This window comes from Chiloscyllium punctatum, chromosome 5, assembly GCF_047496795.1.
Source record: "Chiloscyllium punctatum isolate Juve2018m chromosome 5, sChiPun1.3, whole genome shotgun sequence".
Lineage (NCBI taxonomy): Eukaryota > Metazoa > Chordata > Chondrichthyes > Orectolobiformes > Hemiscylliidae > Chiloscyllium > Chiloscyllium punctatum.
This window is the reverse complement of record NC_092743.1, coordinates 42,618,945-42,643,198: the sequence shown is the minus strand read 5'-3', so window position 1 is coordinate 42,643,198 and position 24,254 is coordinate 42,618,945. Positions and strand designations below refer to the sequence as shown.

Sequence of the window (24,254 nt, the reverse complement as noted above, 5' to 3'; positions counted from 1 at the left end):
CCGCACGCTGCCCTCGAAGTGGCTGCGGGGGGGACGAGACTGTCACACACCTCCTTCTGGAATGTGCCTATGCAGAGGAAGTCTGGAGAGGAATGCAGTGGTGCTTGTCGAGGTTCGTCCCGAGCAGCGCCGTGACGCGGGACTCCGTGCTCTACGGCCTGTTCCCCGGGACTCACACCGAGACGAACATTAACTGCGCCTGGAGGATCATCAACTCGGTGAAGGACGCTCTCTGGGCGGTCCGAAACCTGTTGATCTTCCAGCTGAAGGAGTTGACCCCGACCGAGTGTTGCAGACTGGCACATTCCAAGGTCCAAGACTACGTGTTGAGGGACGCGCTGAAGCTTGGGGCAGCTGCCGCCAAGGCGCGGTGGGGAAAGACCACTGTGTAAGATCGGCCTGCCGAAAGAAGAACAGGGGGCCCATACAGACGTTTTTTTGGGCTCTGCTGATGCCTCAGCCAAATATATGTATATATACAAGATTGAAAAAATGCACAGGATTGTAAAGGACAAGAATAAAGTCGAATCTGTGTTTGTAAATATGGACATATGTATGGCATGATCCAATGTACAGACCATCAAATCATTTATGAATAAAGTATATTTTTGAAATAAAAAAAAAAGTTGTGTTCCTCCAGAGGGCACCCTGCTGCTCGTGGTTTGCAACTGCAGACGTCACAGCACACCAACAGGCAGAATTCTCTGAAGAAGAAGAAGAAGAAGAAGAAGGTGTATTTTGGAGAAAGAGAACACTTGGGGCTGTTACCAGACAAAAAAAGAGGGCTTCTCCTTCATCCTCGTGAGCTGCAGCCCTGCGGTCAGGTTCCGCAAAGTGCTGCTTTCAGATACACGCCAAGCAGGCCGAGATGCAAATAGCAACCGCCACTCGTCTGAAGCAGCACCCGCGAGCCCTGTCTGACCGGTAGGGCCTTTCCTAAGTGCTGACCTGCTCGGATGCGTTGCTGTTCAACTTGTGCAATTGTGGAAGTGGCACACCCCGTGCAGGCCAGATTTCATGAAGAGGAAACGAAGAGAAGTCCACAGGCAGTTTTCCGACAGGAATGGAAGACTCCTTCGTCCGGACGTTGACATAGTAAGTTGACATCGAGCAGTTTAGAGCGCCGCTTCGCGGGAAAACTTTGCTTGAAAGGAGTCATAGAGATGTACGTCACGGAAAGAGACCCTTCGGTCGGACCTTTCCGACCAGATATCCCATCCCAATCTAGTCGTACCTGCCGGCACCCGGGCCATATCCCTCCAAACCCTTCCTATTCATATAGCCACCCAGGTGCCTTTTAAATGTTGCAATTGTACTCGCCTCCGCCACTTCCTCTGGCAGCTCATTCCATACACGTACCACCCTCTGTGTGAAAAAGGTGCCCCTTGGTTCTCTTTCATATCTTTTCCCTCTCACCCTAAACCTCTGCCCTCTAGTGCTGGTCTCCCGCACCCCAGGGAAAAGACTTTGTCTATTTATCCGATCTATACGCCTCATGATTTTATATCACCCATACAAATATCTCAGCAAGGGGCCCAGCAATCACTTCCTTAGCTTCCCCCAGACCTGATCAGGTCCTGGGCATTGATCCACTTGTACGCGCTTCAAGGCATCCAGCATTCCTCCTCTGCAATGTGGACAATTTTCAAGATGTCACCATCCATTTCCCTGTATTCTGTACTTCTCCCTACATTCTATCCTTTTCCACAGTAAACACTGATGCAAAATACTCGTTTAGTATCGGCCCAGCCTCTCCTGCGGCTCGACACAAAGGCCGCTGTGCTGATCCTCGAGGGGCCCTCTTCTCTCCCTAGTCACCCTTTTGTCCTTATAATGTATTTGCAAAAACCCTTTGGATTTTCCTTAACTCTCTCTGCCAAAGCTATCTCAGGTCCCCTTTTTACCCTCCTGATTTCCCTACTGTCTTTACACTCTTGTACGGATTCACTCGATCTATCCTGTCTATACCTGACATGTGCTTCCTTCTTTTCCTGAAGCAAACCCTCATTTTCTTAGGCTCTTTGGTAAACGGAAGCACCTCCCTTCTTGCCTGCATGGAGTGCTGAGCAAAGGATCTTAGTGCGCTGTGACGTGGCTCTCCAGTAGCGGAGCCATCGAGACAAAGAAGTGAAAGGCTTTGCCGAATGTTGCCTGCCAAGCGCAAGACATACCGGGCTTTGCCGCGCTCCTGACGCCACGGCTCTGCGGCACCGCGAGTGGGCCGTGTCTCTGCACGGGCCAGAGCCCAGCATGTAACGGGCGAGGTGCGTGATTGTGGATTGAAAGCCGATATCCTGGCCTCACTCGAGCTGCAGCTTTCTGACGAGGGTTGCTCTGTGGCTCGCGGCACCTTGAAAACCGGCCTATTTGGGCACGCGGTATGAGCCTCGGCTGTCGGCTGGCCTTCTTAGCGCAGTAGGCAGCGCGTCAGTCTCATAATCTGAAGGTCCTGAGTTTAATCCTCAGAGAAGGCAAGACTGTGGCCTTTGTCACCTTACGCGTTTTCTTTCTCTCCGCGGGCAATAATATTTGCTTTGGACGGCTTCACGCCTGCTTTGAACTGACCACACCAGAGCAAACGCGTCGCTGGAAGGTTTAACATCTGGGCGACACGTGCTCAACTTGTTTTTCTGCACAGCATTTTGTAAACTCACCATCGTGCTATCTGTGCAGCAGCAAAGACTGGAGCCACACGCAGGGTTCACGCGAGGGTCACACTGCTTGCGTCTCCCCAGGAAAAGCACTGTGGAGAATGTGGGTATCGATCCCACTACCTCTCGCATGCAAAGCGAGCGCTCTACCATTTGAGCTAATTCCCCTACGCTGTGCACTTGCTTAGCCCCCATGGTGCTTCGGAAGGATGAGCTGAGAGCAGCAGGCGATTTCCTCTCGAGATTGCACGCTGTATTCAACCGAACAACGCGACGCGACTATCGACACATCCGAGCAGCAGCAGCAGCAGCACGTGCGCGAAGTCTTCTGGAAAACACGGTGCCGCCGAAAGAATCGCCAGCGAGACGCTCTGAGATTCCAGAATCCAAACGAACCGATCGGCGCCAGCAGTCACAACAAGTGTGAGGTAGCACTCGAGAGCGCTGTCTGACTGATTGGAGACTTGCGACACGTTCAAGTGAGTGCTGACTGACTGCGTGGATGTTGTGCATCATCACACTCGTCTACAAGCGGAAGGGGGAGAGGGAGGAAATTAGAAATTGGAGACCGATCTCACTGTTAAATGCAGACTACAAAATCCTGTCAAAGGTCATCGCCAACCGGGTCAGGTCTGCTCTGGGATCGGTGATCCACCCGGACCAAACCTGTGCTGTACCGGGCAGGAAGATCTCTGAGAGTCTCGCACTCCTCAGGGATACGATCGCCTACGTGCAGGACAGGGGGGTGGACACCTGCCTCATCAGCCTGGACCAGGAGAAAGCCTTTGACAGGATATCGCATACATATATGAGGGATGTCCTCTCCAAAATGGGCTTTGGGGAGGGAATCGGAAATTGGATCAGACTGCTCTACACCAACATTGTCAGTGCAGTCTCAATCAATGGGTGGGAATCAGATAGCTTCCCTGTAAGATCTGGAGTCAGGCAGGGATGCCCCCTCTCACCCGCCTTGTTTGTGTGTTGCATAGAGCCATTTGCCGAATCCATCAGGAAGGATGCGAGCCTGAGGGGGGTGACTATTCCTGGCAGCGGGGGCCTGCAGGTTAAGGCCTCCCTGTACATGGATGACGTCGCTGTTTTCTGCTCGGATCCGCTGTCCGTGCACAGACTCGTGTGCATCTGCGACCAGTTCGAACGGGCCTCGGGGGCCAAGGTAAACCGAGGCAAGAGCGAGGCCATGCTCTTCGGGAACTGGGCCGACCAATCCTCTATCCCCTTCACCGTCAGGACTGACCACCTGAAGGTGCTGGGTATTTGGTTCGGGGGGGCTGGGGCGTGCGCCAAGACCTGGGAGGAGCGGATCAGGAAGATGAGACAGAAACTAGGCAGATGGGGGCAACGGTCGCTCTCCATCGCGGGAAAAAACCTGGTCATCAGGTGTGAGGTACTCTCAGTATTGCTATATGTGGCACAGGTCTGGCCTATCCCCAGGACCTGTGCCGCCGCAGTCACCCGGGCCATCTTCCAATTCATTTGGAGATCAAAGATGGACCGGGTCCGAAGAGACTCTATGTACAAAGACCGGTGCAATGGGGGAAAAAACACGCCCAATGCCACCCTCACCCTGATGGCCACCTTTGTGTGTGGCTGCATCAAGCTGTGCGTGGATCCCCGGTACGCAAACACCAAGTGTCACTACGTACTGAGGTTCTACCTGTCCCCGGTGTTGCGAAGGATGGGCCTGGCCTCGCTGCCGCGGAACGCTCCGAGTAGTTGGACCGTTCCGTATCACCTGTCCTTCGTGGAGAAATTTATGAGGAAAAACACCTTTGACCACAAGTCCATCAGGAAGTGGTCAGCACGTAGCGTCCTTGAGACCCTTCGGGAAAAGGAGAGGGCGGATCCTGTCGAGCGGTTCCCTGAGCAGACTGTCAAAGCCATTTGGCAGAATGCCTCATCGCCAGAACTTTCCAACAAGCACCAAGACGTGGCTTGGCTGGTGGTGAGAAGGGCTCTGCCTGTGAGATCCTTTATGCACGCCCGGACTCTCTGCCGCACCGCACGCTGCCCTCGAAGTGGCTGCGGGGGGGACGAGACTGTCACACACCTCCTTCTGGAATGTGCCTATGCAGAGGAAGTCTGGAGAGGAATGCAGTGGTGCTTGTCGAGGTTCGTCCCGAGCAGCGCCGTGACGCGGGACTCCGTGCTCTACGGCCTGTTCCCCGGGACTCACACCGAGACGAACATTAACTGCGCCTGGAGGATCATCAACTCGGTGAAGGACGCTCTCTGGGCGGTCCGAAACCTGTTGATCTTCCAGCTGAAGGAGTTGACCCCGACCGAGTGTTGCAGACTGGCACATTCCAAGGTCCAAGACTACGTGTTGAGGGACGCGCTGAAGCTTGGGGCAGCTGCCGCCAAGGCGCGGTGGGGAAAGACCACTGTGTAAGATCGGCCTGCCGAAAGAAGAACAGGGGGCCCATACAGACGTTTTTTTGGGCTCTGCTGATGCCTCAGCCAAATATATGTATATATACAAGATTGAAAAAATGCACAGGATTGTAAAGGACAAGAATAAAGTCGAATCTGTGTTTGTAAATATGGACATATGTATGGCATGATCCAATGTACAGACCATCAAATCATTTATGAATAAAGTATATTTTTGAAATAAAAAAAAAAGTTGTGTTCCTCCAGAGGGCACCCTGCTGCTCGTGGTTTGCAACTGCAGACGTCACAGCACACCAACAGGCAGAATTCTCTGAAGAAGAAGAAGAAGAAGAAGAAGGTGTATTTTGGAGAAAGAGAACACTTGGGGCTGTTACCAGACAAAAAAAGAGGGCTTCTCCTTCATCCTCGTGAGCTGCAGCCCTGCGGTCAGGTTCCGCAAAGTGCTGCTTTCAGATACACGCCAAGCAGGCCGAGATGCAAATAGCAACCGCCACTCGTCTGAAGCAGCACCCGCGAGCCCTGTCTGACCGGTAGGGCCTTTCCTAAGTGCTGACCTGCTCGGATGCGTTGCTGTTCAACTTGTGCAATTGTGGAAGTGGCACACCCCGTGCAGGCCAGATTTCATGAAGAGGAAACGAAGAGAAGTCCACAGGCAGTTTTCCGACAGGAATGGAAGACTCCTTCGTCCGGACGTTGACATAGTAAGTTGACATCGAGCAGTTTAGAGCGCCGCTTCGCGGGAAAACTTTGCTTGAAAGGAGTCATAGAGATGTACGTCACGGAAAGAGACCCTTCGGTCGGACCTTTCCGACCAGATATCCCATCCCAATCTAGTCGTACCTGCCGGCACCCGGGCCATATCCCTCCAAACCCTTCCTATTCATATAGCCACCCAGGTGCCTTTTAAATGTTGCAATTGTACTCGCCTCCGCCACTTCCTCTGGCAGCTCATTCCATACACGTACCACCCTCGGTGTGAGAAAGGTGCCCCTTGGTTCTCTTTCATATCTTTTCCCTCTCACCCTAAACCTCTGCCCTCTAGTGCTGGTCTCCCGCACCCCAGGGAAAAGACTTTGTCTATTTATCCGATCTATACGCCTCATGATTTTATATCACCCATACAAATATCTCAGCAAGGGGCCCAGCAATCACTTCCTTAGCTTCCCCCAGACCTGATCAGGTCCTGGGCATTGATCCACTTGTACGCGCTTCAAGGCATCCAGCATTCCTCCTCTGCAATGTGGACAATTTTCAAGATGTCACCATCCATTTCCCTGTATTCTGTACTTCTCCCTACATTCTATCCTTTTCCACAGTAAACACTGATGCAAAATACTCGTTTAGTATCGGCCCAGCCTCTCCTGCGGCTCGACACAAAGGCCGCTGTGCTGATCCTCGAGGGGCCCTCTTCTCTCCCTAGTCACCCTTTTGTCCTTATAATGTATTTGCAAAAACCCTTTGGATTTTCCTTAACTCTCTCTGCCAAAGCTATCTCAGGTCCCCTTTTTACCCTCCTGATTTCCCTACTGTCTTTACACTCTTGTACGGATTCACTCGATCTATCCTGTCTATACCTGACATGTGCTTCCTTCTTTTCCTGAAGCAAACCCTCATTTTCTTAGGCTCTTTGGTAAACGGAAGCACCTCCCTTCTTGCCTGCATGGAGTGCTGAGCAAAGGATCTTAGTGCGCTGTGACGTGGCTCTCCAGTAGCGGAGCCATCGAGACAAAGAAGTGAAAGGCTTTGCCGAATGTTGCCTGCCAAGCGCAAGACATACCGGGCTTTGCCGCGCTCCTGACGCCACGGCTCTGCGGCACCGCGAGTGGGCCGTGTCTCTGCACGGGCCAGAGCCCAGCATGTAACGGGCGAGGTGCGTGATTGTGGATTGAAAGCCGATATCCTGGCCTCACTGGAGCTGCAGCTTTCTGACGAGGGTTGCTCTGTGGCTCGCGGCACCTTGAAAACCGGCCTATTTGGGCACGCGGTATGAGCCTCGGCTGTCGGCTGGCCTTCTTAGCGCAGTAGGCAGCGCGTCAGTCTCATAATCTGAAGGTCCTGAGTTTAATCCTCAGAGAAGGCAAGACTGTGGCCTTTGTCACCTTACGCGTTTTCTTTCTCTCCGCGGGCAATAATATTTGCTTTGGACGGCTTCACGCCTGCTTTGAACTGACCACACCAGAGCAAACGCGTCGCTGGAAGGTTTAACATCTGGGCGACACGTGCTCAACTTGTTTTTCTGCACAGCATTTTGTAAACTCACCATCGTGCTATCTGTGCAGCAGCAAAGACTGGAGCCACACGCAGGGTTCACGCGAGGGTCACACTGCTTGCGTCTCCCCAGGAAAAGCACTGTGGAGAATGTGGGCATCGATCCCACTATCTCTCGCATGCAAAGCGAGCGCTCTACCATTTGAGCTAATTCCCCTACGCTGTGCACTTGCTTCGCCCCCATGGTGCTTCGGAAGGATGAGCTGAGAGCAGCAGGCGATTTCCTCTCGAGATTGCACGCTGTATTCAACCGAACAACGCGACGCGACTATCGACACATCCGAGCAGCAGCAGCAGCAGCACGTGCGCGAAGTCTTCTGGAAAACACGGTGCCGCCGAAAGAATCGCCAGCGAGACGCTCTGAGATTCCAGAATCCAAACGAACCGATCGGCGCCAGCAGTCACAACAAGTGTGAGGTAGCACTCGAGAGCGCTGTCTGACTGATTGGAGACTTGCGACACGTTCAAGTGAGTGCTGACTGACTGCGTGGATGTTGTGTTCCTCCAGAGGGCTCCCTGCTGCTCGTGGTTTGCAACTGCAGACGTCACAGCACACCAACAGGCAGAATTCTCTGAAGAAGAAGAAGAAGAAGAAGAAGGTGTATTTTGGAGAAAGAGAACACTTGGGGCTGTTACCAGACAAAAAAAGAGGGCTTCTCCTTCATCCTCGTGAGCTGCAGCCCTGCGGTCAGGTTCCGCAAAGTGCTGCTTTCAGATACACGCCAAGCAGGCCGAGATGCAAATAGCAACCGCCACTCGTCTGAAGCAGCACCCGCGAGCCCTGTCTGACCGGTAGGGCCTTTCCTAAGTGCTGACCTGCTCGGATGCGTTGCTGTTCAACTTGTGCAATTGTGGAAGTGGCACACCCCGTGCAGGCCAGATTTCATGAAGAGGAAACGAAGAGAAGTCCACAGGCAGTTTTCCGACAGGAATGGAAGACTCCTTCGTCCGGACGTTGACATAGTAAGTTGACATCGAGCAGTTTAGAGCGCCGCTTCGCGGGAAAACTTTGCTTGAAAGGAGTCATAGAGATGTACGTCACGGAAAGAGACCCTTCGGTCGGACCTTTCCGACCAGATATCCCATCCCAATCTAGTCGTACCTGCCGGCACCCGGGCCATATCCCTCCAAACCCTTCCTATTCATATAGCCACCCAGGTGCCTTTTAAATGTTGCAATTGTACTCGCCTCCGCCACTTCCTCTGGCAGCTCATTCCATACACGTACCACCCTCGGTGTGAGAAAGGTGCCCCTTAGTTCTCTTTCATATCTTTTCCCTCTCACCCTAAACCTCTGCCCTCTAGTGCTGGTCTCCCGCACCCCAGGGAAAAGACTTTGTCTATTTATCCGATCTATACGCCTCATGATTTTATATCACCCATACAAATATCTCAGCAAGGGGCCCAGCAATCACTTCCTTAGCTTCCCCCAGACCTGATCAGGTCCTGGGCATTGATCCACTTGTACGCGCTTCAAGGCATCCAGCATTCCTCCTCTGCAATGTGGACAATTTTCAAGATGTCACCATCCATTTCCCTATATTCTGTACTTCTCCCTACATTCTATCCTTTTCCACAGTAAACACTGATGCAAAATACTCGTTTAGTATCGGCCCAGCCTCTCCTGCGGCTCGACACAAAGGCCGCTGTGCTGATCCTCGAGGGGCCCTCTTCTCTCCCTAGTCACCCTTTTGTCCTTATAATGTATTTGCAAAAACCCTTTGGATTTTCCTTAACTCTCTCTGCCAAAGCTATCTCAGGTCCCCTTTTTACCCTCCTGATTTCCCTACTGTCTTTACACTCTTGTACGGATTCACTCGATCTATCCTGTCTATACCTGACATGTGCTTCCTTCTTTTCCTGAAGCAAACCCTCATTTTCTTAGGCTCTTTGGTAAACGGAAGCACCTCCCTTCTTGCCTGCATGGAGTGCTGAGCAAAGGATCTTAGTGCGCTGTGACGTGGCTCTCCAGTAGCGGAGCCATCGAGACAAAGAAGTGAAAGGCTTTGCCGAATGTTGCCTGCCAAGCGCAAGACATACCGGGCTTTGCCACGCTCCTGACGCCACGGCTCTGCGGCACCGCGAGTGGGCCGTGTCTCTGCACGGGCCAGAGCCCAGCATGTAACGGGCGAGGTGCGTGATTGTGGATTGAAAGCCGATATCCTGGCCTCACTCGAGCTGCAGCTTTCTGACGAGGGTTGCTCTGTGGCTCGCGGCACCTTGAAAACCGGCCTATTTGGGCACGCGGTATGAGCCTCGGCTGTCGGCTGGCCTTCTTAGCGCAGTAGGCAGCGCGTCAGTCTCATAATCTGAAGGTCCTGAGTTTAATCCTCAGAGAAGGCAAGACTGTGGCCTTTGTCACCTTACGCGTTTTCTTTCTCTCCGCGGGCAATAATATTTGCTTTGGACGGCTTCACGCCTGCTTTGAACTGACCACACCAGAGCAAACGCGTCGCTGGAAGGTTTAACATCTGGGCGACACGTGCTCAACTTGTTTTTCTGCACAGCATTTTGTAAACTCACCATCGTGCTATCTGTGCAGCAGCAAAGACTGGAGCCACACGCAGGGTTCACGCGAGGGTCACACTGCTTGCGTCTCCCCAGGAAAAGCACTGTGGAGAATGTGGGCATCGATCCCACTACCTCTCGCATGCAAAGCGAGCGCTCTACCATTTGAGCTAATTCCCCTACGCTGTGCACTTGCTTAGCCCCCATGGTGCTTCGGAAGGATGAGCTGAGAGCAGCAGGCGATTTCCTCTCGAGATTGCACGCTGTATTCAACCGAACAACGCGACGCGACTATCGACACATCCGAGCAGCAGCAGCAGCAGCACGTGCGCGAAGTCTTCTGGAAAACACGGTGCCGCCGAAAGAATCGCCAGCGAGACGCTCTGAGATTCCAGAATCCAAACGAACCGATCGGCGCCAGCAGTCACAACAAGTGTGAGGTAGCACTCGAGAGCGCTGTCTGACTGATTGGAGACTTGCGACACGTTCAAGTGAGTGCTGACTGACTGCGTGGATGTTGTGTTCCTCCAGAGGGCTCCCTGCTGCTCGTGGTTTGCAACTGCAGACGTCACAGCACACCAACAGGCAGAATTCTCTGAAGAAGAAGAAGAAGAAGAAGAAGGTGTATTTTGGAGAAAGAGAACACTTGGGGCTGTTACCAGACAAAAAAAGAGGGCTTCTCCTTCATCCTCGTGAGCTGCAGCCCTGCGGTCAGGTTCCGCAAAGTGCTGCTTTCAGATACACGCCAAGCAGGCCGAGATGCAAATAGCAACCGCCACTCGTCTGAAGCAGCACCCGCGAGCCCTGTCTGACCGGTAGGGCCTTTCCTAAGTGCTGACCTGCTCGGATGCGTTGCTGTTCAACTTGTGCAATTGTGGAAGTGGCACACCCCGTGCAGGCCAGATTTCATGAAGAGGAAACGAAGAGAAGTCCACAGGCAGTTTTCCGACAGGAATGGAAGACTCCTTCGTCCGGACGTTGACATAGTAAGTTGACATCGAGCAGTTTAGAGCGCCGCTTCGCGGGAAAACTTTGCTTGAAAGGAGTCATAGAGATGTACGTCACGGAAAGAGACCCTTCGGTCGGACCTTTCCGACCAGATATCCCATCCCAATCTAGTCGTACCTGCCGGCACCCGGGCCATATCCCTCCAAACCCTTCCTATTCATATAGCCACCCAGGTGCCTTTTAAATGTTGCAATTGTACTCGCCTCCGCCACTTCCTCTGGCAGCTCATTCCATACACGTACCACCCTCGGTGTGAGAAAGGTGCCCCTTAGTTCTCTTTCATATCTTTTCCCTCTCACCCTAAACCTCTGCCCTCTAGTGCTGGTCTCCCGCACCCCAGGGAAAAGACTTTGTCTATTTATCCGATCTATACGCCTCATGATTTTATATCAACCATACAAATATCTCAGCAAGGGGCCCAGCAATCACTTCCTTAGCTTCCCCCAGACCTGATCAGGTCCTGGGCATTGATCCACTTGTACGCGCTTCAAGGCATCCAGCATTCCTCCTCTGCAATGTGGACAATTTTCAAGATGTCACCATCCATTTCCCTATATTCTGTACTTCTCCCTACATTCTATCCTTTTCCACAGTAAACACTGATGCAAAATACTCGTTTAGTATCGGCCCAGCCTCTCCTGCGGCTCGACACAAAGGCCGCTGTGCTGATCCTCGAGGGGCCCTCTTCTCTCCCTAGTCACCCTTTTGTCCTTATAATGTATTTGCAAAAACCCTTTGGATTTTCCTTAACTCTCTCTGCCAAAGCTATCTCAGGTCCCCTTTTTACCCTCCTGATTTCCCTACTGTCTTTACACTCTTGTACGGATTCACTCGATCTATCCTGTCTATACCTGACATGTGCTTCCTTCTTTTCCTGAAGCAAACCCTCATTTTCTTAGGCTCTTTGGTAAACGGAAGCACCTCCCTTCTTGCCTGCATGGAGTGCTGAGCAAAGGATCTTAGTGCGCTGTGACGTGGCTCTCCAGTAGCGGAGCCATCGAGACAAAGAAGTGAAAGGCTTTGCCGAATGTTGCCTGCCAAGCGCAAGACATACCGGGCTTTGCCGCGCTCCTGACGCCACGGCTCTGCGGCACCGCGAGTGGGCCGTGTCTCTGCACGGGCCAGAGCCCAGCATGTAACGGGCGAGGTGCGTGATTGTGGATTGAAAGCCGATATCCTGGCCTCACTCGAGCTGCAGCTTTCTGACGAGGGTTGCTCTGTGGCTCGCGGCACCTTGAAAACCGGCCTATTTGGGCACGCGGTATGAGCCTCGGCTGTCGGCTGGCCTTCTTAGCGCAGTAGGCAGCGCGTCAGTCTCATAATCTGAAGGTCCTGAGTTTAATCCTCAGAGAAGGCAAGACTGTGGCCTTTGTCACCTTACGCGTTTTCTTTCTCTCCGCGGGCAATAATATTTGCTTTGGACGGCTTCACGCCTGCTTTGAACTGACCACACCAGAGCAAACGCGTCGCTGGAAGGTTTAACATCTGGGCGACACGTGCTCAACTTGTTTTTCTGCACAGCATTTTGTAAACTCACCATCGTGCTATCTGTGCAGCAGCAAAGACTGGAGCCACACGCAGGGTTCACGCGAGGGTCACACTGCTTGCGTCTCCCCAGGAAAAGCACTGTGGAGAATGTGGGCATCGATCCCACTACCTCTTGCATGCAAAGCGAGCGCTCTACCATTTGAGCTAATTCCCCTACGCTGTGCACTTGCTTAGCCCCCATGGTGCTTCGGAAGGATGAGCTGAGAGCAGCAGGCGATTTCCTCTCGAGATTGCACGCTGTATTCAACCGAACAACGCGACGCGACTATCGACACATCCGAGCAGCAGCAGCAGCAGCACGTGCGCGAAGTCTTCTGGAAAACACGGTGCCGCCGAAAGAATCGCCAGCGAGACGCTCTGAGATTCCAGAATCCAAACGAACCGATCGGCGCCAGCAGTCACAACAAGTGTGAGGTAGCACTCGAGAGCGCTGTCTGACTGATTGGAGACTTGCGACACGTTCAAGTGAGTGCTGACTGACTGCGTGGATGTTGTGTTCCTCCAGATGGATTCGGCAAATGGCTCTATGCAACACACAAACATCTGGGAGCCCTCTGGAGGAACACAACATCCACGCAGTCAGTCAGCACTCACTTGAACGTGTCGCAAGTCTCCAATCAGTCAGACAGCGCTCTCGAGTGCTACCTCACACTTGTTGTGACTGCTGGCGCCGATCGGTTCGTTTGGATTCTGGAATCTCAGAGCGTCTCGCTGGCGATTCTTTCGGCGGCACTGTGTTTTCCAGAAGACTTCGCGCACGTGCTGCTGCTGCTGCTCGGATGTGTCGATAGTCGCGTCGCGTTGTTCGGTTGAATACAGCGTGCAATCTCGAGAGGAAATCGCCTGCTGCTCTCAGCTCATCGTTCCGAAGCACCATGGGGGCTAAGCAAGTGCACGTTGTAGGGGAATTAGCTCAAATGGTAGAGCGCTCGCTTAGCATGCGAGAGGTAGTGGGATCGATGCCCACATTCTCCACAGTGCTTTTCCTGGGGACACGCTTGAGACGCAAGCAGTGTGACCCTCGCGTGAACCCTGCGTGTGGCTCCAGTCTTTGCTGCTGCACAGATAGCACGATGGTGAGTTCCCAAAATGCTGTGCAGAAAAAAAAGTTGAGCACGTGTCGCCCAGATGTTAAACCTTCCAGCAACGCGTTTGCTCTGGTGTGGTCAGTTCAAATCAGGCGTGAAGCCGTCCAAAGCAATTATTATTGCCCGCGGAGAGAAAGAAAACACGTCCGGTGACAAAGGCCACAGTCTTGCCTTCTCTGAGGATTGAACTCAGGACCTTCAGATTATGAGACTGACGCGCTGCCTACTGCGCTAAGAAGGCCAGCCGACAGCCGAGGCTCATACCGCGTGCCCAAATAGGCCGGTTTTCAAGGTGCCGCGAGCCACAGAGCAACCCTCGTCAGAAAGCTGCAGCTCCAGTGAGGCCAGGATATCGGCTTTCAATCCACAATCACGCACGTCGCCCGTTACATGCTGGGCTCTGGCCCGTGCAGAGACACGGCCCACTCGCGGTACCGCAGAGCCGTGGCGTCAGGAGCTCGGCAAAGCCCGGTATGTCTTGCGCTTGGCAGGCAACATTCGGCAAAGCCTTTCACTTCTTTGTCTCGATGGCTCCGCTACTGGAGAGCCACGTCACAGCGCACTAAGATCCTTTGCTCAGCACTCCATGCAGGCAAGAAGGGAGGTGCTTCCGTTTACCAAAGAGCCTAAGAAAATGAGGGTTTGCTTCAGGAAAAGAAGGAAGCACTTGTCAGGTATAGACAGGATAGATCGAGTGAATCCGTACAAGAGTGTAAAGACAGTAGGGAAATCAGGAGGGTAAAAAGGGGACCTGAGATAGCTTTGGCAGATAGAGTTAAGGAAAATCCAAAGGGTTTTTGCAAATACATTATAAGGACAAAAGGGTGACTAGGGAGAGAATAGGGCCCCTCGGGGATCAGCACAGCGGCCTTTGTGTCGAGCCGCAGGAGAGGCTGGGCCGATACTAAACGAGTATTTTGCATCAGTGTTTACTGTGGAAAAGGATAGAATGTAGGGAGAAGTATAGAATATAGGGAAATGGATGGTGACATCTTGAAAATTGTCCACATTGCAGAGGAGGAATGCTGGATGCCTTGAAGCGCGTACAAGTGGATCAATGCCCAGGACCTGATCAGGTGTGGGGGAAGCTAAGGAAGTGATTGCTGGGCCCCTTGCTGAGATATTTGTATGGTTGATATAAAATCATGAGGCGTATAGATCGGATAAAGAGAGAAAGTCTTTTCCCTGGGGTGCGGGAGACCAGCACTAGAGGGCAGAGGTTTAGGGTGAGAGGGAAAAGATATGAAAGAGAACTAAGGGGCACCTTTTTCACACAGAGGGTGGTACGTGTATGGAATGAGCTGCCAGAGGAAGTGGCGGAGGCGAGTGCAATTGCAATATTTAAAAGGCATCTGGGCGGCTATATGAATAGGAAGGGTTTGGAGGGATATGGCCCGGGTGCCGGCAGGTACGACTAGATTGGGATGGGATATCTGGTCGGAAAGGTCCGACCGAAGGGTCTCTTTCCGTGACGTACATCTCTATGACTCTATGACTCCTTTCAAGCAAAGTTTTCCCGCGAAGCGGCGCTCTAAACTGCTCGATGACAACTTACTATGTCAACGTCCGGACGAAGGAGTCTTCCATTCCTGTCGGAAAACTGCCTGTGGACTTCTCTTCGTTTCCTCTTCATGAAATCTGGCCTGCACGGGGTGTGCCACTTCCACAGTTGCACAAGTTGAACAGCAACGCATCTGAGCAGGTCAGCACTTAGGAAAGGCCCTACCGGTCAGACAGGGCTCGCGGGTGCTGCTTCAGACGAGTGGCGGTTGCTCTTTGCATCTCGGCCTGCTTGGCGTGTATCTGAAAGCAGCACTTTGCGGAACCTGACCGCAGGGCTGCAGCTCACGAGGATGAAGGAGAAGCCCTCTTTTTTCGTCTGGTAACAGCCCCAAGTGTTCTCTTTCTCCAAAATACACCTTCTTCTTCTTCAGAGAAGTCTGCCTGTTGGTGTGCTGTGACGTCTGCAGTTGCAAACCATGAGCAGCAGGGAGCCCTCTGGAGGAACTTTTTTTTTTATTTCAAAAATATACTTTATTCATAAATGATTTGATGGTCTGTACATTGGATCATGCCATACATATGTCCATATTTACAAACACAGATTCGACTTTATTCTTGTCCTTTACAATCCTGTGCATTTTTTCAATCTTGTATATATACATATATTTGGCTGGGGCATCAGCAGAGCCCAAAAAAACGTCTGTATGGGCCCCCTGTTCTTCTTTCGGCAGGCCGATCTTACACGGTGGTCTTTCCCCACCGCGCCTTGGCGGCAGCTGCCCCAAGCTTCAGCGCGTCCCTCAACACGTAGTCTTGGACCTTGGAATGTGCCAGTCTGCAACACTCGGTCGGGGTCAACTCCTTCAGCTGGAAGATCAACAGGTTTCGGACCGCCCAGAGAGCGTCCTTCACCGAGTTGATGATCCTCCAGGCGCAGTTAATGTTCGTCTCGGTGTGAGTCCCGGGGAACAGGCCGTAGAGCACGGAGTCCCGCGTCACGGCGCTGCTCGGGACGAACCTCGACAAGCACCACTGCATTCCTCTCCAGACTTCCTCTGCATAGGCACATTCCAGAAGGAGGTGTGTGACAGTCTCGTCCCCCCCGCAGCCACTTCGAGGGCAGCGTGCGGTGCGGCAGAGAGTCCGGGCGTGCATAAAGGATCTCACAGGCAGAGCCCTTCTCACCACCAGCCAAGCCATGTCTTGGTGCTTGTTGGAAAGTTCTGGCGATGAGGCATTCTGCCAAATGGCTTTGACAGTCTGCTCAGGGAACCGCTCGACAGGATCCACCCTCTCCTTTTCCCGAAGGGTCTCAAGGACGCTACGTGCTGACCACTTCCTGATGGACTTGTGGTCAAAGGTGTTTTTCCTCATAAATATCTCCACGAAGGACAGGTGATACGGAACGGTCCAACTACTCGGAGCGTTCCGCGGCAGCGAGGCCAGGCCCATCCTTCGCAACACCGGGGACAGGTAGAACCTCAGTACGTAGTGACACTTGGTGTTTGCGTACCGGGGATCCACGCACAGCTTGATGCAGCCACACACAAAGGTGGCCATCAGGGTGAGGGTGGCATTGGGCGTGTTTTTTCCCCCATTGCACCGGTCTTTGTACATTGAGTCTCTTCGGACCCGGTCCATCTTTGATCTCCAAATGAATTGGAAGATGGCCCGGGTGACTGCGGCGGCACAGGTCCTGGGGATAGGCCAGACCTGTGCCACATATAGCAATACTGAGAGTACCTCACACCTGATGACCAGGTTTTTTCCCGCGATGGAGAGCGACCGTTGCCCCCATCTGCCTAGTTTCTGTCTCATCTTCCTGATCCGCTCCTCCCAGGTCTTGGCGCACGCCCCAGCCCCCCCGAACCAAATACCCAGCACCTTCAGGTGGTCAGTCCTGACGGTGAAGGGGATAGAGGATTGGTCGGCCCAGTTCCCGAAGAGCATGGCCTCGCTCTTGCCTCGGTTTACCTTGGCCCCCGAGGCCCGTTCGAACTGGTCGCAGATGCACACGAGTCTGTGCACGGACAGCGGATCCGAGCAGAAAACAGCGACGTCATCCATGTACAGGGAGGCCTTAACCTGCAGGCCCCCGCTGCCAGGAATAGTCACCCCCCTCAGGCTCGCATCCTTCCTGATGGATTCGGCAAATGGCTCTATGCAACACACAAACAAGGCGGGTGAGAGGGGGCATCCCTGCCTGACTCCAGATCTTACAGGGAAGCTATCTGATTCCCACCCATTGATTGAGACTGCACTGACAGTGTTGGTGTAGAGCAGTCTGATCCAATTTCCGATTCCCTCCCCAAAGCCCATTTTTGAGAGGACATCCCTCATATATGTATGCGATATCCTGTCAAAGGCCCTCTGGAGGAACACAACATCCACGCAGTCAGTCAGCACTCACTTGAACGTGTCGCAAGTCTCCAATCAGTCAGACAGCGCTCTCGAGTGCTACCTCACACTTGTTGTGACTGCTGGCGCCGATCGGTTCGTTTGGATTCTGGAATCTCAGAGCGTCTCGCTGGCGATTCTTTCGGCGGCACTGTGTTTTCCAGAAGACTTCGCGCACGTGCTGCTGCTGCTGCTCGGATGTGTCGATAGTCGCGTCGCGTTGTTCGGTTGAATACAGCGTGCAATCTCGAGAGGAAATCGCCTGCTGCTCTCAGCTCATCGTTCCGAAGCACCATGGGGGCTAAGCAAGTGCACGTTGTAGGGGAATTAGCTCAAATGGTAGAGCGCTCGCTTAGCATGCGAGAGGTAGTGGGATCGATGCCCACATTCTCCACAGTGCTTTTCCTGGGGACACGCTTGAGACGCAAGCAGTGTGACCCTCGCGTGAACCCTGCGTGTGGCTCCAGTCTTTGCTGCTGCACAGATAGCACGATGGTGAGTTCCCAAAATGCTGTGCAGAAAAAAAAGTTGAGCACGTGTCGCCCAGATGTTAAACCTTCCAGCAACGCGTTTGCTCTGGTGTGGTCAGTTCAAATCAGGCGTGAAGCCGTCCAAAGCAATTATTATTGCCCGCGGAGAGAAAGAAAACACGTCCGGTGACAAAGGCCACAGTCTTGCCTTCTCTGAGGATTGAACTCAGGACCTTCAGATTATGAGACTGACGCGCTGCCTACTGCGCTAAGAAGGCCAGCCGACAGCCGAGGCTCATACCGCGTGCCCAAATAGGCCGGTTTTCAAGGTGCCGCGAGCCACAGAGCAACCCTCGTCAGAAAGCTGCAGCTCCAGTGAGGCCAGGATATCGGCTTTCAATCCACAATCACGCACGTCGCCCGTTACATGCTGGGCTCTGGCCCGTGCAGAGACACGGCCCACTCGCGGTACCGCAGAGCCGTGGCGTCAGGAGCTCGGCAAAGCCCGGTATGTCTTGCGCTTGGCAGGCAACATTCGGCAAAGCCTTTCACTTCTTTGTCTCGATGGCTCCGCTACTGGAGAGCCACGTCACAGCGCACTAAGATCCTTTGCTCAGCACTCCATGCAGGCAAGAAGGGAGGTGCTTCCGTTTACCAAAGAGCCTAAGAAAATGAGGGTTTGCTTAAGGAAAAGAAGGAAGCACTTGTCAGGTATAGACAGGATAGATCGAGTGAATCCGTACAAGAGTGTAAAGACAGTAGGGAAATCAGGAGGGTAAAAAGGGGACCTGAGATAGCTTTGGCAGATAGAGTTAAGGAAAATCCAAAGGGTTTTTGCAAATACATTATAAGGACAAAAGGGTGACTAGGGAGAGAATAGGGCCCCTCGGGGATCAGCACAGCGGCCTTTGTGTCGAGCCGCAGGAGAGGCTGGGCCGATACTAAACGAGTATTTTGCATCAGTGTTTACTGTGGAAAAGGATAGAATGTAGGGAGAAGTATAGAATATAGGGAAATGGATGGTGACATCTTGAAAATTGTCCACATTGCAGAGGAGGAATGCTGGATGCCTTGAAGCGCGTACAAGTGGATCAATGCCCAGGACCTGATCAGGTGTGGGGGAAGCTAAGGAAGTGATTGCTGGGCCCCTTGCTGAGATATTTGTATGGTTGATATAAAATCATGAGGCGTATAGATCGGATAAAGAGAGAAAGTCTTTTCCCTGGGGTGCGGGAGACCAGCACTAGAGGGCAGAGGTTTAGGGTGAGAGGGAAAAGATATGAAAGAGAACTAAGGGGCACCTTTTTCACACAGAGGGTGGTACGTGTATGGAATGAGCTGCCAGAGGAAGTGGCGGAGGCGAGTGCAATTGCAATATTTAAAAGGCATCTGGGTGGCTATATGAATAGGAAGGGTTTGGAGGGATATGGCCCGCGTGCCGGCAGGTACGACTAGATTGGGATGGGATATCTGGTCGGAAAGGTCCGACCGAAGGGTCTCTTTCCGTGACGTACATCTCTATGACTCTATGACTCCTTTCAAGCAAAGTTTTCCCGCGAAGCGGCGCTCTAAACTGCTCGATGACAACTTACTATGTCAACGTCCGGACGAAGGAGTCTTCCATTCCTGTCGGAAAACTGCCTGTGGACTTCTCTTCGTTTCCTCTTCATGAAATCTGGCCTGCACGGGGTGTGCCACTTCCACAGTTGCACAAGTTGAACAGCAACGCATCTGAGCAGGTCAGCACTTAGGAAAGGCCCTACCGGTCAGACAGGGCTCGCGGGTGCTGCTTCAGACGAGTGGCGGTTGCTCTTTGCATCTCGGCCTGCTTGGCGTGTATCTGAAAGCAGCACTTTGCGGAACCTGACCGCAGGGCTGCAGCTCACGAGGATGAAGGAGAAGCCCTCTTTTTTCGTCTGGTAACAGCCCCAAGTGTTCTCTTTCTCCAAAATACACCTTCTTCTTCTTCAGAGAAGTCTGCCTGTTGGTGTGCTGTGACGTCTGCAGTTGCAAACCATGAGCAGCAGGGAGCCCTCTGGAGGAACTTTTTTTTTTATTTCAAAAATATACTTTATTCATAAATGATTTGATGGTCTGTACATTGGATCATGCCATACATATGTCCATATTTACAAACACAGATTCGACTTTATTCTTGTCCTTTACAATCCTGTGCATTTTTTCAATCTTGGATATATACATATATTTGGCTGGGGCATCAGCAGAGCCCAAAAAAACGTCTGTATGGGCCCCCTGTTCTTCTTTCGGCAGGCCGATCTTACACGGTGGTCTTTCCCCACCGCGCCTTGGCGGCAGCTGCCCCAAGCTTCAGCGCGTCCCTCAACACGTAGTCTTGGACCTTGGAATGTGCCAGTCTGCAACACTCGGTCGGGGTCAACTCCTTCAGCTGGAAGATCAACAGGTTTCGGACCGCCCAGAGAGCGTCCTTCACCGAGTTGATGATCCTCCAGGCGCAGTTAATGTTCGTCTCGGTGTGAGTCCCGGGGAACAGGCCGTAGAGCACGGAGTCCCGCGTCACGGCGCTGCTCGGGACGAACCTCGACAAGCACCACTGCATTCCTCTCCAGACTTCCTCTGCATAGGCACATTCCAGAAGGAGGTGTGTGACAGTCTCGTCCCCCCCGCAGCCACTTCGAGGGCAGCGTGCGGTGCGGCAGAGAGTCCGGGCGTGCATAAAGGATCTCACAGGCAGAGCCCTTCTCACCACCAGCCAAGCCATGTCTTGGTGCTTGTTGGAAAGTTCTGGCGATGAGGCATTCTGCCAAATGGCTTTGACAGTCTGCTCAGGGAACCGCTCGACAGGATCCGCCCTCTCCTTTTCCCGAAGGGTCTCAAGGACGCTACGTGCTGACCACTTCCTGATGGACTTGTGGTCAAAGGTGTTTTTCCTCATAAATATCTCCACGAAGGACAGGTGATACGGAACGGTCCAACTACTCGGAGCGTTCCGCGGCAGCGAGGCCAGGCCCATCCTTCGCAACACCGGGGACAGGTAGAACCTCAGTACGTAGTGACACTTGGTGTTTGCGTACCGGGGATCCACGCACAGCTTGATGCAGCCACACACAAAGGTGGCCATCAGGGTGAGGGTGGCATTGGGCGTGTTTTTTCCCCCATTGCACCGGTCTTTGTACATTGAGTCTCTTCGGACCCGGTCCATCTTTGATCTCCAAATGAATTGGAAGATGGCCTGGGTGACTGCGGCGGCACAGGTCCTGGGGATAGGCCAGACCTGTGCCACATATAGCAATACTGAGAGTACCTCACACCTGATGACCAGGTTTTTTCCCGCGATGGAGAGCGACCGTTGCCCCCATCTGCCTAGTTTCTGTCTCATCTTCCTGATCCGCTCCTCCCAGGTCTTGGCGCACGCCCCAGCCCCCCCGAACCAAATACCCAGCACCTTCAGGTGGTCAGTCCTGACGGTGAAGGGGATAGAGGATTGGTCGGCCCAGTTCCCGAAGAGCATGGCCTCGCTCTTGCCTCGGTTTACCTTGGCCCCCGAGGCCCGTTCGAACTGGTCGCAGATGCACACGAGTCTGTGCACGGACAGCGGATCCGAGCAGAAAACAGCGACGTCATCCATGTACAGGGAGGCCTTAACCTGCAGGCCCCCGCTGCCAGGAATAGTCACCCCCCTCAGGCTCGCATCCTTCCTGATGGATTCGGCAAATGGCTCTATGCAACACACAAACAAGGCGGGTGAGAGGGGGCATCCCTGCCTGACTCCAGATCTTACAGGGAAGCTATCTGATTCCCACCCATTGATTGAGACTGCACTGACAGTGTTGGTGTAGAGCAGTCTGATCCAATTTCCGATTCCCTCCCCAAAGCCCATTTTTGAGAGGACATCCCTCATATATGTATGCGATATCCTGTCAAAGGCCCTCTGGAGGAACACAACATCCACGCAGTCAGTCAGCACTCACTTGAACGTGTCGCAAGTCTCCAATCAGTCAGACAGCGCTCTCGAGTGCTACCTCACACTTGTTGTGACTGCTGGCGCCGATCGGTTCGTTTGGATTCTGGAATCTCAGAGCGTCTCGCTGGCGATTCTTTCGGCGGCACTGTGTTTTCCAGAAGACTTCGCGCACGTGCTGCTGCTGCTGCTCGGATGTGTCGATAGTCGCGTCGCGTTGTTCGGTTGAATACAGCGTGCAATCTCGAGAGGAAATCGCCTGCTGCTCTCAGCTCATCGTTCCGAAGCACCATGGGGGCTAAGCAAGTGCACGTTGTAGGGGAATTAGCTCAAATGGTAGAGCGCTCGCTTAGCATGCGAGAGGTAGTGGGATCGATGCCCACATTCTCCACAGTGCTTTTCCTGGGGACACGCTTGAGACGCAAGCAGTGTGACCCTCGCGTGAACCCTGCGTGTGGCTCCAGTCTTTGCTGCTGCACAGATAGCACGATGGTGAGTTCCCAAAATGCTGTGCAGAAAAAAAAGTTGAGCACGTGTCGCCCAGATGTTAAACCTTCCAGCAACGCGTTTGCTCTGGTGTGGTCAGTTCAAATCAGGCGTGAAGCCGTCCAAAGCAATTATTATTGCCCGCGGAGAGAAAGAAAACACGTCCGGTGACAAAGGCCACAGTCTTGCCTTCTCTGAGGATTGAACTCAGGACCTTCAGATTATGAGACTGACGCGCTGCCTACTGCGCTAAGAAGGCCAGCCGACAGCCGAGGCTCATACCGCGTGCCCAAATAGGCCGGTTTTCAAGGTGCCGCGAGCCACAGAGCAACCCTCGTCAGAAAGCTGCAGCTCCAGTGAGGCCAGGATATCGGCTTTCAATCCACAATCACGCACGTCGCCCGTTACATGCTGGGCTCTGGCCCGTGCAGAGACACGGCCCACTCGCGGTACCGCAGAGCCGTGGCGTCAGGAGCTCGGCAAAGCCCGGTATGTCTTGCGCTTGGCAGGCAACATTCGGCAAAGCCTTTCACTTCTTTGTCTCGATGGCTCCGCTACTGGAGAGCCACGTCACAGCGCACTAAGATCCTTTGCTCAGCACTCCATGCAGGCAAGAAGGGAGGTGCTTCCGTTTACCAAAGAGCCTAAGAAAATGAGGGTTTGCTTAAGGAAAAGAAGGAAGCACATGTCAGGTATAGACAGGATAGATCGAGTGAATCCGTACAAGAGTGTAAAGACAGTAGGGAAATCAGGAGGGTAAAAAGGGGACCTGAGATAGCTTTGGCAGATAGAGTTAAGGAAAATCCAAAGGGTTTTTGCAAATACATTATAAGGACAAAAGGGTGACTAGGGAGAGAATAGGGCCCCTCGGGGATCAGCACAGCGGCCTTTGTGTCGAGCCGCAGGAGAGGCTGGGCCGATACTAAACGAGTATTTTGCATCAGTGTTTACTGTGGAAAAGGATAGAATGTAGGGAGAAGTATAGAATATAGGGAAATGGATGGTGACATCTTGAAAATTGTCCACATTGCAGAGGAGGAATGCTGGATGCCTTGAAGCGCGTACAAGTGGATCAATGCCCAGGACCTGATCAGGTGTGGGGGAAGCTAAGGAAGTGATTGCTGGGCCCCTTGCTGAGATATTTGTATGGTTGATATAAAATCATGAGGCGTATAGATCGGATAAAGAGAGAAAGTCTTTTCCCTGGGGTGCGGGAGACCAGCACTAGAGGGCAGAGGTTTAGGGTGAGAGGGAAAAGATATGAAAGAGAACTAAGGGGCACCTTTTTCACACAGAGGGTGGTACGTGTATGGAATGAGCTGCCAGAGGAAGTGGCGGAGGCGAGTACAATTGCAACATTTAAAAGGCACCTGGGTGGCTATATGAATAGGAAGGGTTTGGAGGGATATGGCCCGGGTGCCGGCAGGTACGACTAGATTGGGATGGGATATCTGGTCGGAAAGGTCCGACCGAAGGGTCTCTTTCCGTGACGTACATCTCTATGACTCTATGACTCCTTTCAAGCAAAGTTTTCCCGCGAAGCGGCGCTCTAAACTGCTCGATGACAACTTACTATGTCAACGTCCGGACGAAGGAGTCTTCCATTCCTGTCGGAAAACTGCCTGTGGACTTCTCTTCGTTTCCTCTTCATGAAATCTGGCCTGCACGGGGTGTGCCACTTCCACAGTTGCACAAGTTGAACAGCAACGCATCTGAGCAGGTCAGCACTTAGGAAAGGCCCTACCGGTCAGACAGGGCTCGCGGGTGCTGCTTCAGACGAGTGGCGGTTGCTCTTTGCATCTCGGCCTGCTTGGCGTGTATCTGAAAGCAGCACTTTGCGGAACCTAACCGCAGGGCTGCAGCTCACGAGGATGAAGGAGAAGCCCTCTTTTTTCGTCTGGTAACAGCCCCAAGTGTTCTCTTTCTCCAAAATACACCTTCTTCTTCTTCAGAGAAGTCTGCCTGTTGGTGTGCTG

The 24,254-nt window shown here is 53.0% G+C and overlaps 13 non-coding genes across 13 annotated transcripts; 7 read left to right on the top strand and 6 right to left on the bottom strand.

The window, feature by feature from the left end:
• The first annotated feature begins 2,401 nt into the window (after window positions 1-2,401).
• On the top strand, window positions 2,402-2,474 carry trnam-cau (transfer RNA methionine (anticodon CAU)). Its single transcript has one exon. It is a non-coding gene; the product is annotated as a tRNA-Met (tRNA).
• A 272-nt stretch (window positions 2,475-2,746) lies between these two features.
• Window positions 2,747-2,819, bottom strand: trnaa-ugc (transfer RNA alanine (anticodon UGC)). The gene has a single exon. It is a non-coding gene; the product is annotated as a tRNA-Ala (tRNA).
• Window positions 2,820-7,070: 4,251 nt separating this feature from the next.
• On the top strand, window positions 7,071-7,143 carry trnam-cau (transfer RNA methionine (anticodon CAU)). Its single transcript has one exon. It is a non-coding gene; the product is annotated as a tRNA-Met (tRNA).
• A 272-nt stretch (window positions 7,144-7,415) lies between these two features.
• On the bottom strand, window positions 7,416-7,488 carry trnaa-ugc (transfer RNA alanine (anticodon UGC)). Its single transcript has one exon. It is a non-coding gene; the product is annotated as a tRNA-Ala (tRNA).
• A 2,112-nt stretch (window positions 7,489-9,600) lies between these two features.
• trnam-cau (transfer RNA methionine (anticodon CAU)) lies at window positions 9,601-9,673 on the top strand. Its single transcript has one exon. It is a non-coding gene; the product is annotated as a tRNA-Met (tRNA).
• Window positions 9,674-9,945: 272 nt separating this feature from the next.
• Window positions 9,946-10,018, bottom strand: trnaa-ugc (transfer RNA alanine (anticodon UGC)). Its single transcript has one exon. It is a non-coding gene; the product is annotated as a tRNA-Ala (tRNA).
• Window positions 10,019-12,130: 2,112 nt separating this feature from the next.
• trnam-cau (transfer RNA methionine (anticodon CAU)) lies at window positions 12,131-12,203 on the top strand. Its single transcript has one exon. It is a non-coding gene; the product is annotated as a tRNA-Met (tRNA).
• Window positions 12,204-13,296: 1,093 nt separating this feature from the next.
• On the top strand, window positions 13,297-13,369 carry trnaa-agc (transfer RNA alanine (anticodon AGC)). The gene has a single exon. It is a non-coding gene; the product is annotated as a tRNA-Ala (tRNA).
• A 281-nt stretch (window positions 13,370-13,650) lies between these two features.
• trnam-cau (transfer RNA methionine (anticodon CAU)) lies at window positions 13,651-13,723 on the bottom strand. The gene has a single exon. It is a non-coding gene; the product is annotated as a tRNA-Met (tRNA).
• Window positions 13,724-17,703: 3,980 nt separating this feature from the next.
• Window positions 17,704-17,776, top strand: trnaa-agc (transfer RNA alanine (anticodon AGC)). The gene has a single exon. It is a non-coding gene; the product is annotated as a tRNA-Ala (tRNA).
• Window positions 17,777-18,057: 281 nt separating this feature from the next.
• trnam-cau (transfer RNA methionine (anticodon CAU)) lies at window positions 18,058-18,130 on the bottom strand. Its single transcript has one exon. It is a non-coding gene; the product is annotated as a tRNA-Met (tRNA).
• A 3,980-nt stretch (window positions 18,131-22,110) lies between these two features.
• trnaa-agc (transfer RNA alanine (anticodon AGC)) lies at window positions 22,111-22,183 on the top strand. The gene has a single exon. It is a non-coding gene; the product is annotated as a tRNA-Ala (tRNA).
• Window positions 22,184-22,464: 281 nt separating this feature from the next.
• On the bottom strand, window positions 22,465-22,537 carry trnam-cau (transfer RNA methionine (anticodon CAU)). Its single transcript has one exon. It is a non-coding gene; the product is annotated as a tRNA-Met (tRNA).
• Window positions 22,538-24,254: the final 1,717 nt, after the last annotated feature.